The following is a 19,002-nucleotide window of genomic DNA, read 5'->3' as shown; positions in this document are numbered from 1 at the left end:
ATACACTCTATATGCTTTAGACACAGAAGAATAACCAATAAACACACCTTCATCAGATTTTGGCCTCATCTTTTCAAGCTGATCCCTTTGATTCAAAATATAGCACTTACATCCAAATACATGAAAGTAATGAATAGTAGGCACCTTTTTATGATACAATTCATAGGGAGTTTTGCCATGTCTCTTCACAATTAATGACCTGTTTTGAGTATAACAAGCTGTATTGACAGCTTCTGCCCAGAATCTGAGTGCAACATTTGATTGACATAACATGGTTCTGGCTGCCTCAATAAGTGTTCTATTTCTTCTCTCAGCAACTCCATTCTGTTGTGGAGTTCTAACAGCTGAGAAATTTTGACCAATTCCAGATTCTTCACAAAATTCAATTAAAGTAACATTCTTGAACTCAGTGCCATGGTCACTTCTCAATTGTTTAACAAGAACACCTTTTTGAACCTGCTCTTTCTTGATTAAATTAATGATTTCTTCAGGAGCATCACTCTTTGCAGCTAAAAAGATAACCCAGGTAAACCTTGAATACTCATCAACAACAACCAAAGTGTATCTTTTCCCACCTAGACTACTAGTGTTCATTGGACCAAAAAGATCCATATGAAGCATATGAAGTGGATCACTAATAGTAGCTAGGGATTTTGAGGGAAACTTTGTTTTGGTTTGTTTACCCATAATGCAAGCAGAACAAGGTTTATCTTTCTTGAAAGGTTGCTGAGGCAAACCTCTAACAAGCTTCTTTTTGGAAAGCTCATTAATATTTTTAAAATTCAGATGAGATAGCCTTTTATGCCAAAGCCAATTAAGTTCTGGAACAGACTGAGAATACAAGCATGTTTCAATTTCAGAATCAACAGAATCCAAATCCAGCATATACACATTTTGAAATCTCCAGGCAACAAGAGTTGGTCTTCCTTTAGGATCATAAATAATTCCAGCTTTCTTTCTTATTCTGATCTCACAATCTTCATCAGCAATTTGACTCACACTTAGCAGATTATGCTTTAACCCTTCAACTAAAGCAACTTTCTTGAATGACACACTTCCAGCAATAACAGTACCATAACCAATAGTTTTTGCAACAGAATTATCACCATATCTCACAGAAGGACCCTTTTCTTCTACAAACCCTACAAGATGCTCTTTGCATCCAGTCATGTGTCTTGAGCAACCACTGTCTAAATACCACTTATTACCCTGCTACACAAGACACAAGCAAAAGAAAAATGATTAAATCTTAGGGGGAACCCACTTTGCAGTGGGTTCAGATGGAGTGTATTTAACTCTCCATACAAAAGCTTTGTTACCAATCCAGATCAACTTATCCATCACTGTTTTCAAAACACCTTTATTTTCACAAACTTTAGGTTTCCATACCTTTTTGAAATTTTCAGGAAAACAAGATGATTTTGAGAATTTTTCTTGACCCTTTAATCTTTCACTAAGCTTTGAAATTCTCCTTTTCAGTTTTTTAATAGTCTTAGCCTGTTTTGACTTTGACTTTCTTTTAGTTGACCATTTAGGATCTGGACAAGTGACACTATCAGAAGATGATTCAGTATCACTTATGCTACTTGATTCTTGGGTGTCAGATTCTAGGTCAGAACATACACTTTCACTTTTAGAGACTAAACTGTTAGAGTCTGAAGGTTTCAATAGTTCAGACTCTGATGGATTTCTACAGTCTAAAATTATAGTCTCTGAAGGTTTAACAGGTTCTAATGATTTTACAAACTCAGTTGATCTTACAAAAGCATTAGTTAAAATTTTTCTCTCACCATCAAATTTTATAAAAGTATTTGGTAAAATGTCAGGCTTAAATATAATAGGATCAACTTCCACATTATTATCTAATGTGTAGTTTTCACCAAGTATAGCTTTGACATCATTTGGTACTTGCTTAGCAATAGCATCAGAATTCTTTTTGGAAGAAACACACCAAGATTTGCAAATATTTTCATAATGGTTTGCCTTTTTAATTGATCTTCCTAATTCAGTATTTAACCGTTTAGTTTCTTCTGAATATGCCATTTTGTATGTGTCAAGTTCTACCTCACATTCTTTTAATACTTTAATTTCAGCATCTTTATCTTTGATGGTGTTCTTAAGCTCAATGATCTGTGTTCTTAACCTGTCACTATCTTCTAAGCACCAATTGAAATCAAGCAACAAATACTGAAACATTCTCACTTTTTCATTATTAAGATAGTTTACAAAGTTTTGTACCTTATAGGCAGAACCTTTGTTACAAGTAGAGTCTTTATCCATCTTCTCAATAGCTTTCAAATCTTCCTCAAACTTGCTAGACTCACTATCCTTTTCAATTATAGCCATCAGACACTTATCCTCTTCATCATCAGATGATGAATCTTCATCTTCCCATGCTTCTGTGTACAATGCTTTCTCCTGTTCTTTATTCTTCAACTTTTCTGCTTCACCTTTCATCTTCTTGTACTTGAGTTTATACTTTCTTGCTTTGTCAACAGGTTTGTTGAAACTTGAACCTCCTTCACTCTTGGACCAGCAATCAGCAGCTATATGACCTACCTTGCCACACTTGAAACATTTAGCTTTCTTTGGATCAAAAGAACTCTTGCCTTTACCCTTCTTAAAATCAAACTTCTTCTGCTCAATCCTTTGAGTCAAAAGAGCCACTTGACTTTCCAGATCCTGAATCTCCTCATCTACATCAGAATCACTATCATCAGAGGTCTCATCACTTTCAGAATCAACCCTACTAGAGTAACTAGAGAACAATTGCTTGTTCTTCTTAGTAGTAGCTATTAATGCAGCTTCTGGATCTTTAACAACTCTCTTAGCATTGATCTTGTTCTTCAACTGTGATTCTTCAAAGTTTGACAATATGCCAAACAACTCACTTAGTTCATAAGTGTCTATCTTTTCACTGATTACCATTGATGTAATCACAGATTCAAAGTTTGAAGGTAACAGTTCAATGAACTTTTGACACAACACTTGTTGTGTTTTCTCTACACCAACACTTTCAAGATCATTAATCAGAACCTGGAATCTTGAATGAAGATCACTCAATGATTCTTTAGGCTGAGCAGCAAAATTTTCATAACACCTTATCAGATTCTTTTTCTTCTGAGTCTTAACAACTGTGACACCTTCATAGTCATTAAGCAAGAGATCCCACATAGCTTTTGCAGTTTTAGCATGACTGATCTTCCTGAGAATTGGAACAGTAACACCATTACCTATAATACTTCTTATCTTGCTATCAAGCTTGAACTTTATGGCTTCTGCTTCTGTCCACTTATCTCTTGGTTTTTCACGAAGATAAGCAGGTTGAGCAGAAGCAGTACTTGTAGCAGGAACAGCTTCAACCATTGTACCAGGTATAATAGGTCCTACTGTAAGAACTTGTTCAGCATCTTCATGAATCGAACCAAGAAACCATAGAACTTTTAGTTTCCAGGTTGCAAAGTCTGTGCCATCGAAAATTGGCACTCCTTTACCAGCCATAACTGGAGTTGGGATGGTACTGGAGGACATCTTTGAACAATATATGGATCGTTTTAAGATTACCGAATTGGATTTACACCAAACCCGCTCTGATACCAGTTATTAGTTCACAATAACTTGATTATGAACACTAAACTCTCAATAAACAATAGATACAAATTATATGAACAAAATTGAGAGAACACGAATGATATATAATATGAAAGACAAAGTAATCGTGCTTGAGAGATACAAAATACAATGAACATCGTACCCCTATTTATACAAGGTTAAACCAAATCTCCAAGATTTGGTTTCCAAAACTACTTGACTAAAAGATAGGAAAAGATAAACTAAAACTTATTAATATTCTAAACAAATCAGTGTTTATCTTCTAGAGATAATATCAAATCAAAACGTGATCTTCTAAATATTTATCCAGATCTCCAGAATTCCCATAGCTTCTTTACCAAGTAATTAAACCGTTCACACAAACAGATTCTGCAACTTGCATCTCCAGACTCTAACTTCCAGACTCTAACTTCAAAACATTTTGACTCATCAGATCTTATTCCAACAATTACATTTAAATTAATGAAAGTATTTATAGTTTAGAAGAATGACTTTTTTGAGTTAAATAATACAGTGGATTTTAACATTTATTTCAGAACGTTGTCACAAAAAACGCGAGTTCAGTTTTTTTCACTGATGAAAGGAAGTATTGACATGGCGGTTACTTCTCAGAACAAGTAATAAGTTATGGTTGAAAACCATTTTAATCACAAGTAGGATGAAAATATGATCTAATATTTGAAAGGAGTAAAGTCGGGTACTTGCTAGGTAAACAAAAAAAAAAAAAAAAACATCGATATATACAGTAAGTTATAAATGAACCTTTCACACAAAATTACGAATTACCAATAAATATCATTCGACCCCATAAAACCAAATGACAGTAATCAAAAGTTTTGAAATACATACCACTAATGGCCAAATTAGGGATACTACCCTATGCCATAATAAATTATGACATACTAACCTAATAAGAACAAACCTGAAATCAGAGAAAAAGTGAAAGATGTAAAGGAAACACTACAGTTCCAACAACTTAAGTTTGGGCATAAGCTGCAAGATATCAGTAACAACCTGCCCAAGTTCCCACCAACCAAAACTCCGTTCCTAACTTCCTATGACCTAGTTTTCCGCAATACATACGTAGAGGATAACTTGAGACTGCACTATCCTAACTTACAACAGACAGCCACCAGGTTACGCTTGCTGGAATTTTAATATTGAAGCAACCCTGCACGAAAAAATTGTGATTTGTGAGTGCATACTAAAGTTAATAATGGGAATTTTTTCTAATCTTGGATAATGGTTTGTTGAATATGGTCAGAGTTAGCAAGATGAACGGATTGGGTACATGTCAAGATGAGTTCAAGTGAACGAATCATTATTTAGTACATTTATCCATTTTTCAAAAAAAAAAACAAAAAAACCACAGATAATTAGTGTATTATCATATTAAATAGTACCATGGTTATTTTCGTCTTTTCACATTTTTTTTATTTTTTACTTTCTTTCTTTCAAGTAACACCACAAAAGCCCCTCACACTTTGTTCAAAAATTAAAATTGACCCCCAAAACAGGGGGTTAAAGCGTCAAATCAAAATTTTAATAAAATATCTTAAATAAACTCCACTCAAATATTAAACAGGTCATATCTTCTCGCTCGCAACGAGTTAAATTTTTCCGACACCATCCTTAAACTCGAAATAATTTTATGAACACAATGTCACTAACTATACGCAAAACGGACACTTTTAAAAAAACGCTAAATATTTAGGGTACTTTTCATATATGTTAGTTTTTTCACTCGCAGACTCCGTAACTAAACACAATAAAATACATTAAAAATCGAACCCCCGGCGCGAAGTGAGGGTTCGAAAACTAGTTAAGAATAATTACAAAAATCATGTTACTACCATAACAATAAGAATAACAAATCTAAATAATATAATAGTTAAAAGGTTCTTATGTGTTAGCATACATTTAAAATGACTTTGAACTCTCTTGACTAGTTCATCAAAATTTGACCCATGAGTTTAGCTAATAAATACAGTTGCCCCCTCTACTAGAAAACACATCCCAAATCAAATACATTTGAAAATAAATTGAACAAATTTTCACCTCCAACTAAGATAAATATCAGATTAACTAACCATTCTAAGATTTCTGGAGAACGCATCTTTCGTAAAGAGCCACGAGTTCTTTCTTGTTGGGATTCTTCAACTGAAGCAACTCAGCACCAAAATTATTTTTCGTGAGCTCTTGTTTCAGTTTCAAAACGGTAAATTTGGTGTAATCTTCATTATTGGTTTGGTGGCTGTGGTTATTATCATCTTCGCCTCTAAAAACCCAACCACCATCTTCTGTAGAAACAAACTGTAATGGGCTAGTCGTACTCCTAGACCTCTTGTTTCCCCTTACAGCCCTATCTCTATCAACGTCAATATCCGGAACCGAATCGGTCCCCATTTCATGGTCATCGGCCCTCGTACGTTTTCCATGAGAAGCAGTTTTAAGTTTGCTATCCAATGCAGACTCGTTTAAACGAACGGTTTGTCATTTGTTGTTGAAGCAGATCGAGTTTCCCTTGAGTGGCTTGTAGTTGAACCGAAAGTGCTTCGGCCCGATTTGTGGCTTCTGCTCGAGCTGCCCGTTCGGTCTCCAAAAGGCCCTCGAGGACATGTACGGTAGTAGCCCTTTGCTCATTGGTTGATTTCAGTAATATTTCAATTTCTTTTTCCCTTCAACTCTTGCTTCTAACATTGTCACTTTAGAAACCGCGTCCATTTCGGCTGCTTGGTATCGTTGTAATTCGTCAGTTAAGTCGTGTTTTTGTCTGTTTAGGGTCTCGATACGTCTCTCGAGTCTTGAAATTTCGGTCAACCTTTCGCTTGCTACGCGTTGAATCTCGTTTTTCTCCTTTTGGGCAGTTATGGCTTCTGTTCGGGCAATATCGGCTAACTCGGTTGCTCGTTTTGTTTCCTTTTCAGCGTTTCTACATCTTTCTTGGATTTCTTCAAACCTGCCGAATTCGGATTGATATTTCTGTTCCAAATGAACTCGTTCTTGCTCCAGAATCCTTGCTTCTTTTTCATATGATTGACCGGTTGTGTTTGCACTTTCCAACCTTTCAACCAACTCCTTAATGTCACTTTTTAATGAAGATATTTCTACGTCATAACTCTTTATCTTCGACTCTGCTGCCTAAAAATCAAAACATATAACATTAATGAATGATAAAAAAGTAAGACTTGATATATACATGGAGTAGGCGACCTTAAAATCAATGTACTTGGCTTTTGGTTGCATGCAGACCAAAAGTTATGCAACAGGGGTAAAAGAAACACAGAAGGTTTTGCAACAATCAGCGAGTTTACCTTATTAATCAAAATATGATTACAAAACGAACATCCTAGTTGGCATTTTCACTATAGATAGAAAAATCTGAAGGTCCAGCAGTTTAGGTAATAGACTAATAGGTTAACATAAGTTCATGCAGACACGTCATTTTAATACAGGTCAAAACAGGCTGAGGTTGGTTAGGCCAACGTAATCAAAATTCTCATTTTGGGCACTCAACTTTCTTTGATTCACTTAAGGTATCAAAGTTTCAATACCATCAAAAAGGGAATTTTTTTTTTTTACAATAATTTATTCGTGACAAGCCAAATAAAATGGTTTAATAAAGTCAATAACGAAAAAAACAAATTTCAATGTAGGATGGCTATCGAAATAATCTCACCTTCAACTCCAAGCTAAGAGTAGTTACACGTTGTTCAGCCTGTTCGATCTTCGATGTCTTATCTTTTACTTCAGCTTCCTACAGTTCCATAAACATCCATATAAAAACCTACATTACATCATTCAAAAAACAGTAAACCATAAAAAAAAGACGTATCACCTTATCAGCAATCGTGCCAGCAAATTCAGCCCGTAACGCATCCTCACGATGTTGTGTTTGTTTACTTGCACGGTCTTGCACAGCAGCTGCCTTTTCGAGTGCATTTTTCGCTTCTCGAACAGCGGCATCATACTTTCGTTTCCATTCATCTGCCTCCTCTTGAGCAGACAACGTTTGTTCCCTCGCAGCAGACAATCGTGCTTCAGCTGCACTACACCTGGATTTTAAATCCGCTACTTCTGAAGAAGATTGTTCTTCTCCAGCTTTCTGTTTAGATAACGCCACCTCATATTTCCTTTTCCATTCAGCAGATTCGTGTTTGGCAGTTTCGAGTGTTTTAGATAAGCTTGAACATCGCTCGTCTAATGAGCTAGAGTTCTTTTTTATATCGGATATACGGGTCATGTATTCCTCTGCGAGTTTATTTTTATCATTAATTGCATCCTCGTAACGTTTGAGGTAATCGGATTTATACTTCTCACTGGCTTCTAGTTGTTTGTTAAGTAATTCCATTTTGTCTTCAATTGCGCGACATTTTAACCGTAACGAACTTTTCTCTGTCGATATATGATCTATCTGCTTCTTAACGAAATCGAGAAGTGGACCTTCCAAGCTTAAAAGTCAAAGAAATATAAAATCAAAATTCCGAAAAAGCAAACCAATGTAAGATCGTTAATAGAAGTAGCACCTTTGTCGTAAAAAAGAAGCAAGCTTTTGCCATTTTTCTGGACCATAAGAAGTTGCTTCATAGCTGCTTAGTAGCTGATCAAGAACCTGTGTAACAAGACCAACTAATCATATACCTTCCAAAACACTGAAAAAAGTTAAGTACTTTTAAAATGTCAATGAACTTTAGATGTTGTTAATTACGCATACAAAATTCCACTTCTGTAGAACAATACAAATCAACAAAAACTTAAGAACATTGTCCATGCATTAACTTGTTACAGCCATAATGTGTCGTCTTAATGAACATGTAGGTTGTAAAGGAGCCGAGCTACTCGTGAGCAACTCGAGCTCGAATTGTTTAAAGCTCGATTTGAACCAAGCTTAAACGAGCTAGAGCCTGAGTTTACATACATTTTCTAGCTCGTTTAGTAAACGAGCTCAATCTTGAGCTTCTTGTATCGAGCTCGAACAAGCATGCGAGCCAAAATGAGCCTTTCATTTATATACATTAATTATCATTTTTATTTTCAGTAGAATACAATATATAATTTTAATAATAATAAGTATCATATATAAAAACGAGTCAATCTCGAGCCGAGTACAAGCTTGTAAAATTTCAAATGAGCTCGAGCTCTTTAAATTTCAAACAAGCCAAGCTCGAGCTTTTTAAATTTTAAACAAGCCAAGCTCGAGCCAACTCGGCTCGTTGCACCCCTATGAAGATGTAACTAGAGCTATAAATGTAGATGTCATTTAAAATTTACATTGCAGCTCCCCTTCTATATTCTTAAATTTATTATGGAAGCAGTTGAGTAATAGATAACACTTATATGTTTATGTTAGCAAAAGTATCACTACAGAAAAATTATGGAGAAAAAAAAAAATAATTAAAGAAACTATAAGCATCCAATATGGTTTTGAATAAGAGAAATCTTGTAAATGAGAGAGATATAAGATAAACTTGAATGTTATTTACACGAAAGGCACACAATTAACCTAGGGTGCGTTTGGATGAAACTAGCTGGAGCTGGAGCTTATTGCTGGAGCTAGAGCTTATGGACTAGAGCTGGAGCTGGAGCTTATTTTTTAAGTTGGTAGCTGGAGCTTATTATTTTTTACAAGTGTTTGGTAAACTAGCTGGAGCTTATTTTCTAGTTCATAAGCTCTACTTTTTTTCATAAGCTACTAGAAGTAGCTTATTTTTCTAGAGCTTATGATTTTCATAAGCTCTACTTTTTATGTCTACCAAACAAAGCTTATTACTTAGAGCTTATTAAAATCATAAGCTCAAGCTCCTATAAGCTCTCATAAGCTCCCATAAGCTTCTCTACCAAACACACCCCTAAAGTAAAAATATCATACTTCACCACAAATTTTGATATTGATGCAAGCAATATGTTTAAGTGTCAAAAATTAAATTGGTAGCTTTTAAGATTTTTTTCTTCAGTCAATACTAACAGCCTTACTGTCAAATGATGTTACAAAAACACATTATGACACCTGGATATTGAAGACAATTATCAGCATTTATAACAGAGCCCATTTCTAGAACATTAAGAAAGGAACAACCGGACAACCCTTTCATTGATAAGGAAGGATATGACTATTACCTTCAGAATATCATCGAACTTTGCAGCAGGAGCTTGACAAGCTGTTCTTAATTCTTTCTCCATTTTTTGTATAGCATTTGAACATTGCATGTACGCTTTCATAAAGGCCTCTCTCTTATAGTCCTGCATGAGTAGTTTCATAAACCTTATCAACGCAACTGAATGGCTACAAAATAGTTTGTAAGACGAACTCTTTGCCCAGACAGTATATACCCCCTCCAGATGTGACTTTGACTTCGCACATGGTATACATGTGCTTTGACACTATATACCTTGTTTTCATAATGATCCTTACAACCGCATTGGACACCCTCAAATTGATTGCTTCTTGAAAAGACTCAAAAAGTAAATATAGATTCAAAATTTAATTATTTAAAATACTCGTGGACCTAAAACCATGTATAAACATTTATAACTTCCCATATTGTTAGAATAGACAATTAAAGATCCACGTATAGTAGATATTAACATCTCCTGATATGTTTACGGCTTCTGAAGCATGATTGGGTGTGTGTAACAAATAATTGTTGTAAATACACAAAGACTAAACTCTCTAAATAAGGCAACAAACATTTAGCATGTAAAAATACCTCAAATTCTTTTCTCAAATAAGTATGAAGACGCTTTTCACATTTTTGCCTAACAGAACCAGCCCCTACGGCGATTGCATTAAAAGCAGCCACTGCCTTCTGAACAGCCACTTCATGCGCTTCTTGTATGGTAGCCTGCAAGTATGCGAAAAATGTGAATTATTATACAACGTGACCAGTAAGAAACGAATTAACAATTAACAATAATATATATAGCAATAACAATAACAATTAATATAACAATATACATACTTCCTCAGGGGGCTTAGTGATGTCAAAAGAAGACTTGTAAACCTCAGTAGCGTATTCCAATGCCCTTTGGCACTCTGTTTCCTCAACACTCTAGAAAATGAGAACAGATGAGAACTTGACCCCAACTATTATAGCAGAATATATATAGAAGCATGAAATTTAACAGACAAACTGATACGAGCCTCAAAATTAACAGCAAGAGTCGGGACATGAGCATAAGAAGTCCCATGAAGACACACAAACTGCTTGAAGAACTAACCTGCCATGAGGAAGTAATTGTAGGCACAGCACCATTATTGAGAGCGTCCAGAAAGGACTGAGTGACGCCAGCAAAAATGGGTCCCGTCATAACTGTAGCCCCTACCTGCTTGGGTCTAGTCCTCTCAAAAACAAACCTAGTTAATGCGTCCAATCCAGCTTTGAACTCTGGCCTCAATTTATCCATCTGTATGCCATGATAAAAAAAAAATGGAAAGGTTGAGATTAGACAGATTATTCCAGAAAGCACCGTAATATAATTATAATATAATATGTATACTGATAACTTTCATGGCCAGGGAAGATATTACTGATATTTGGTCAAGCCGTTGAAGCTCATTCTCATTGCTCAAAGGTCGCACAAGAGTGAAGCAGTCCCTATCTGGAAAAAGAGCTCGAATAGATTCTCGAATCTATCAATTGTCAATCATAAAATGTTTAGGAATCTAGAATATAAAGAATCATGTCTAAAAGAAAGAACATGTATAATCGAAAACCAGCAACTAAAAATAACGGTAATAGTGATGATTTGGGCTACAAGCATTTCAAGCTTCTTCACGTTGAAGCTCGAGTACCGAAAATAGGCTTAAAAGGTATATACAAGAACTTGACTCGAATTCTGTCAAGCTTTTTATTCCATGTTTAGTGATGTAGGTGCCATTATATACGTATATATGAAGTTGTTTGAGCTTGAACTCGACTTGTTGAGCTCAAGCATGAATGCTGAACGCCCATTAAGTTACCGAATCTATCTTAGGATTAAACAAAGGTAGCTGAGTCAAGTTCAACTTGACGCATTTGCAGCCCTAGTAGTTTATGGAACATAGCAAGAGAGATAACCTCGTTTTTGGCAGAAACATCTCTTCCACCACCTTGTACCGGCCTCAAAGCAAGCTCTAGGTAGTCACGAGGAGTTATTTTTCTGTTATCCTCCACCAAATCCAGATAAAAGTCCTACAATTAAGGCAGAATAGTAGCAGCAGCTGATGATGTTAAATGACTAATATCAACAACTCAATGATTCGTTCCACATCATCCATTAAATTAACTGATCAGTAAAAAGTGAGGCAACATAAATTTACCCTTAAAAGCCAGACAAAGATCGGGGAGAACTGTCCAAGCTCAGAAGCTGTGGTCTTCCCGCCAGAGGCTCTAACACGTATATGCTTTGTCATCTCGGTTACAAGAGAGAGCCGATCAAGTGCGGCCTCATCTATACCTCCCATCTTACAAAAGAGTTATATGAATGAAGAAATTTAGTAAAGGTTATGCAAGAAACGGATCAAAATAATAGAACAAAAGCCGAACCTGGTTGTATATAAACATGCTTGATAAGAGAACAGCTAAAGAGAATATCTGTGTGCTATATGTTCCCTGCAAAATATCAAGTTAAAAAAAAAAAAAATTGAAATGTATGGAGATTATCAGTCAACTAATAAGTAAATAGTCAAGCCAACCGTTTGATCATAAGCATCAATTCCCTCACTGTCTATCAGTAAAAGATTGTATTCAGTTCCATCAAGAGCAGTTCTCTTTAAAGGGGTACTCCACAGCCAAAGCCCTTTTGTGCATGGGCGATGAGTCGATGCCACCTGAAATCCACTACTCCTTCCGAGAAGCTACCATTAAAAAACATTTAAAAAAAACTATTAAAGTAGGGCCACAAAATTGATTGAGTTAGCCAGTTATTAATTATTTATTTATTTTAAAGATGAAAACTCACATGTTATAAGGCCACTGCATGAAATTGCAGCATTGATAAAAGATTCAGAGTATTGCATAGATAATAAACTAAAAAAATAATGTAGAAAGGTTTGGATTTACTCGTAGACATATATTAAGGAGTGGTATATCAAATATACAGCAAATTATGTCGCACGTATGCAAATGTGAAGGGTTGTGATAACCTTCGTCATTTATATATTGGACTTGGCGTGGAAGAGCATATTCATCATAAATTTATATCTTCAACTCAGCTCTATTAAATTATGTTAATTTGTGTGTAAAGTTTGTTAATCTACGTCTTGTCCACGTGTACTGAGAGCTTTTGTGACATTTTATAAAGTCATAACAAATGGCTAATGTGGAAAAAGCAATGTTCTGGTGATTAATATCAGGACCTTTGTGGCTGGGAAACTTTTTTGACACGAATTTGATCGAACCTGCCACCGTAATCAACCTCCGTTTATTCAATCGCCACCGTAAAATTCATCACATCTTCATGTTACACCGCCGGCGACAGCCACGTTTACAACACCGACGAAAATGATTCAATGCTTTAGCTGGTGAAAATGCTGGCGCGTATCCTATGGTCATTGTTATCTGAATTACATGGCGTTCGCAAGGTAAATCAATCGGTTTGAGTTCTTCCAAAATTTAGGGGTTTCGCGATTTTAGGGTTTTTTAGTTGAAGAATTGAATTCATCCGATCTTTAATTTTGGGAGTAAATCAAGTCACTGCTGTTCGAGTTTAGGGTTCTTCAACTGTGATATTTCAAGAAGGCGATTTGAATTTGTTGTTCAAGATCACTTACGAAGTTACAATCTTCATTCACTTAAGGTACAGTATAATTTTTATCTTTAAGAGTAATCGTGTATCATGGTGTCCAAGAAGAAGAAAAAGTACCAAGATATAACGGCGACTGCTACTAGGGTTTTGCGAAACCGATCGGTTAGTCGTGGAACAACGGATGTGGCTTCTAAAAGTGGAGAAGTGTCTTCATCTGATTCTGACGGGGATCGTTCATCTCAGATTATGGATGATGTCGTACATTCCAATCTGATGGTAGATGAAGTTGATCAGCCAAATAAGAACGAGGGAGATGTGCCAATTGAACATCCTGGGAAGGATAATCGTGATTCAGAGGGGATGGTTCTGAAAACCTATAGTTCTAGAAAGAGGAAGGGTAAAGCGAACCAGCTGATTGATGTTGGGGATGGTCCGTCTAAAGAAAAGAAGAGTGCTCAATTTGTTCCTTATGCTGGTGATTCTTCTATTCCTGCTAATGAAAAAATACTCCCTGAAGTAATTAAAAAACGCAAGGGTAACAGGAAGAAAGGTGGGTATGGTAAGAATTCTGCTGTAACTGATCATTCTATTGATGATATTGTAGTTAGTAACGATGATATTATTGCTAAATCTATTGGTGAAACAATTGTTGTTGCTAAACCGACTGTTTCTGCTAGTCCTGTTGTATTCTTTAAGAGTTCAAAAGATGATAGTTATAATGAGGTTGATGTAAACCTAGTGGCTGCTGCTGAGAATGCTGTTAAGTTATTTAAGAATGATGGTTTTAGAGAGTCAATTGTTGTTCCTGATGATTTCTCCCAATTTACATTGGGTGGCAATCAAGGTTTAAAAAAACGGAAACGTGCCTCGAGGCGTTTTCCCTCTGTGAGGCGAGGCGTACGCCTCGAGGCGAACCGAGGCGTACGTTCGAGGCGGAGTTAAAAAAATACATAAAAAAATTAACAGGGACTGTTAATGTCATTTAATTAAAGGTTTAAGAGTTCATATCTAGTTTGTTCTTGGTATTAAAGTTTGGTAAAAGTTGAGGGGCTATTATTGTTCTTTGATAAAAGAAAAAAATAAATATATACGGAGTACAACGTACTTAAAATATCTATACCAGATCTAAAAAGATCCACTTGTTTCCTTTTCTCATTCTTTATTACATACACATCATCATCATCATCATCATCATTATGATGATCTAAAAAGATCATTCTCCATTCTTTTCTCTTCCATTGATATTACGAGTACCAGACAAGTACATCAAATCAAAGAATTCATTAAACTATGTCTGATTTTGGGATGCTTCAACAACCCATGCCTAACGAAATATTCTTCCAAGAACAAAAGCCCTAACTCCGGTCACCGGATTTTACAGGTTTCAATTTTTTTTCTTCCTATCTTCTCTTCTATTTGATTTTCGTGTTCTCCTTCCTCATCTTTACTCGATTCCGGCAACATCTAAGTTTTCCGACACCGTTAAATGTTGTTTGACCGACGTTGACCGGCTGTGAACATGAGGCGTACGTTTTTCACTTACCTGTGATGCGTACCAAAATCGAACCGCCTCTCCCTTTTGAGGCGTACGTTTTAATTGGCCTTTGAGGCGGACGTTTCAAAACGGAATATTCGAAAATCGCATTGAGGCGCGCCTCAAGGCGTACGAGGCGACCGTTTTTTTAAACCATGGTGGCAATGTAACATTAATGAATACGCAGGATAATAATAGTGGTGATAAAGATAATGTTTCTGGGATTAAATCTACAACAATGGAAGGGGTAGAGACTAGTGATGGGCAAGGCAATACAAATACTAAAACCCCAAGAGCATGGGTAAATCCAAACATCACTTTTGCCGACTTCTTAAAACAAAACAAATATGAAGAAGAATTAAAAATGGAGTTCATTCCTCCTGTTTTAATGTCTAATGGTCAAAAGAGAGTAGTTTTCTCTGCTGAGGAGGTTAAGAAGGGCGGTAGTGCATTTTCTCTTCAATTATATGGGTATTTTATTGGAACTTCTATGGATTATAGGGTTGTCAATGGCCATCTAAGGAGAATGTGGCGGAGGTATGACCTTAAAGAAATCGTCAAAACAGCTGCAGGATTTTATTTATGCAAATTTAAAAATGAAAAGGGTATGAAGGAGGTTCTTAAGAGTGGTCCATGGTTAGTTAATAATGTTCCTTTTTTCGTGAATCAGTGGGAACCTGGGGTTTGGCTTGAAAAAATTGAACCTGAAAAAGTTCCAATTTGGATTTGCATTCACAATATACCCATTGAACTATGGAGTGGCAGAAGTATAGGTAAACTTGTTAGTGGTATTGGTAGGCCTATGTTGATGGACAAAGTTACTTCAGAGAGATGTTTGAGTAAAAGTGGAAGACTAGGTTTTGCTAGAGTTTTGACTGAAGTCAATGCAGCTGATGACCTTCCTAGCTTTGTCGAATTTTCCTATCCTGTGATTGGTTCTTTTCCAGCCAAAGTGGGTAAACTTGAGGTGACTTATCAATGGAAACCGCCTTTATGCACTCATTGCAAAGTGTTTGGGCACTCTTTTAATACTTGTAAAATTAGGCCTAAAACAGAAGATGAAGTATCTGCACAAGTGTTAAAAGACGCTTTGAAAATCAACAATGATGGTGAAACAGTTGATTTAAATAACCAGTGTGTTGAGGACGGCTCTAAAGTTGTTGGTAAGAAAGGAAGGGTATTTCATAAGTTGAATTTTGATAATAATAAAAGTCAATGGCAGTCAACAGAAGCAAAAGGTATCAAGCAAAATGCAGTTAAGAATAATTATGGTATTAAAGACAATATTGCTGTGGAGGAAACAGATTGGAATGTGGAGTCCCAGAAAAGTCGAAATCATAATGTTTTAAGGAAAAGAGATAAAGGTAAGGGCATTGATGGTGAAGGTAATAATAAGACATATTCCAAAGATAGAATTGAAACAAACAATCCTTTTTATGTATTAGTAGATGATGAGGATAATGGTGATTGATGTTAAGTTTGATAATACTGCTCCGAAATTAGGGTATTCTACATCTTGTTAGTTTCTTACTTTATATTTAGTATAGGTCCTCGAGTTTCGCTCAAATTAGTGTTACTCATGTTGTAATCCTCTTTGTATCATTTCCTTATCAATAAAATTATCTTGCTTTTCAAAAAAAAAAAAAAAAATATCAGGACCTTTGTGTTATGCACCAGGAGATGCCTTTTTATATATACTAAAAAGCATTACATATTGTAGATCAGATTTGTAATTATTCTAAAAGTCTACTCTACATTTGTTATGAGCCAATTGTAGCTAATCTCCATAGCCTATAAATGGATACTATCTACTACATACCAATTCAAGTAAACAATTCTCAGTAATACATCTATGGTCTAACTAAAGTAAATCCAATAACTAAACTATTTCCAACAATACTTCCACGGAAGTAACCAGTTCCAAAAGTAATTGCGACACCTAATGCCCTATTTTCAAAACACCAAACTAAACAATGCATGAATCATGAATTATGAATAATGTATTTAATTTCTAATGACACTGTGTAAGTAATTTAGAAAACCCTCGATTTCTCCTGAAATTTCATAACCTATAGCTAAGCGTAATTCTTGGCGACTTAAGCCACTAACTGAAGAGTAACTAATCATTCGAAATTAAATCATAGTGCATTGATCTCCAAAACCCTTGATTACTTTTAAGTACATGTACATTCTACCAAATAAACCAAATTCAATATAATGGCTTCTCCCAAACCCCTACTTTCACATATACAAATTTAAGGCTACACATTTAACTAACCCTCTTCAAATATTCAAATATTACTAATTAAATTAAACTGTAACAGAAATCCTTAGTTTCTCCAACGACAATTTATAAGCCATAACAAGCTACTCAAAACCCTAAATTAGAGTAAATAATATGATTTGAACGACACTATACCAAATAAAACCGATTTCTTAAGCAATGCATACACTGAAACCCTGACTTAGAAAAAAAAAACTACATAATCAATAAATTCTAAAACAGTAACATACAAAAACCCTAAGAGCGAATACCTGATTTAAAATATAACTTTTGCCTTGACGAGCACGACCGCAGACTGAAACGACGCCGATTGGTTCTTTAACAAGCTGAAGAACGGAAACAGCTTCCGGATCCATCTGAAACTTTCCAAGTTCATCGCAATAAACAAGACGAATAGGTCTGGCAGGGCCGGAAGCGACGGAGGTAGACGGAGAAAAAAGTGGCTGGGAAGATGACGTAGGCGGTGTTTGTGGTGACGTCTCAACAGAAGTTCCTCTGCTGAAATATCGCCTCATGGTTAATTAATGGTGTGTGAGTTTGTAAGATATTACTGTAATTGATTGTGTTTTTCGATTGGTGGCTTTTTACGGTAGTCAATGGTGATCGGTGGGACTAATTTGGGAGGGAACGATTTCCTTTAGTTCTACAAATAATTTTTACAAATATTTTTTTTCCATTTTTTCACCCACCAAATTCAAATTCATGTACACTTTTATCTTATAAATTCTAGTTATGTCTATAAATTAATTTATTATTTGTTATAAATCTCAAAAAAGTCAACCAAATGAATGACCAACTTATTTCACCAAATCCATTCACTATTTTCATGTTGAATTTTGAGTCTTTTGTATAGTAATATTAGTACTATAAATATGATGCAAATGTAAGTCTATTGTGTACCAATTTTCATAAAATATCATTCTTACTTCTTCTATACTTTCTCTCTATTATACTTAACATACTATTATAATTTATATAATAGATAGATAATAGATAATAGATTAGGCCACTATAGGTAACTATAAACTAACGATATTACAACACGTTATCAGCACGAAGTGCTCTGTATAATCAATGTTTATCTAAGCAAGCACAAGTCACTAATCAAGGTAAGAAATTCTTTAACGATATCTTCTATTCTTTATTAGTAAGGTAAATATTATTATCATCATAAATAAAATTATATTTATGTATTCTAACTTTTATTAACTTCACTAACATTTATATTTATGTTATTTAAGTTATATATGGTCGGTTATACCGCCTGAATTATATTTATGTAATCTAACTTTTATTAACTTCACTAACAATTATATTTATGTTATTTAAGTTATATATGGTCGGTTATACCGCCTGAATTATATTTATGTAATCTAACTTTTATTAACTTCACTAACATTTATATTTATGTTATTTAAGTTATATATGGTCGGTTATACCACCTGAATTATATTTATGTAATCTAACTTTTATTAACTTCACTAACATTTATATTTATGTTATTTAAGTTATATATGATCGGTTATACCGCCTGAATTATATTTCTGTAATCTAACTCTTAACTTCACTAACATTTATATTTATGTTATCTAATATTTATGATTACTTATGCAATTAATCATTATTTATTTCATACATACTAATGTTTATTCTTAAAATTTATTATTTATGCATAAGATGTTTATTCTCTTAATCTTCGTATTTATACTAAACGTATTTATACTAAATGTATTTATAGTAATCGTATTTGTACTAATAAAATTCTTTTATTAAAATTATTATTAATACAACGAGTACATAACAGTCGTTAACGTCAACTAACGACGTTACAACGGTCATATATACA

The 19,002-nt window shown here is 34.8% G+C and overlaps 1 pseudogene; it reads right to left on the bottom strand.

The window, feature by feature from the left end:
• Positions 1 to 5,368: 5,368 nt before the first annotated feature.
• On the bottom strand, positions 5,369 to 17,715 carry LOC139851694 (uncharacterized; annotated as a pseudogene).
• Positions 17,716 to 19,002: the final 1,287 nt, after the last annotated feature.

This window comes from Rutidosis leptorrhynchoides, chromosome 6, assembly GCF_046630445.1.
Source record: "Rutidosis leptorrhynchoides isolate AG116_Rl617_1_P2 chromosome 6, CSIRO_AGI_Rlap_v1, whole genome shotgun sequence".
Classification (NCBI taxonomy): domain Eukaryota; kingdom Viridiplantae; phylum Streptophyta; class Magnoliopsida; order Asterales; family Asteraceae; genus Rutidosis; species Rutidosis leptorrhynchoides.
This window is presented reverse-complemented; position numbering and strand designations above follow the sequence as displayed.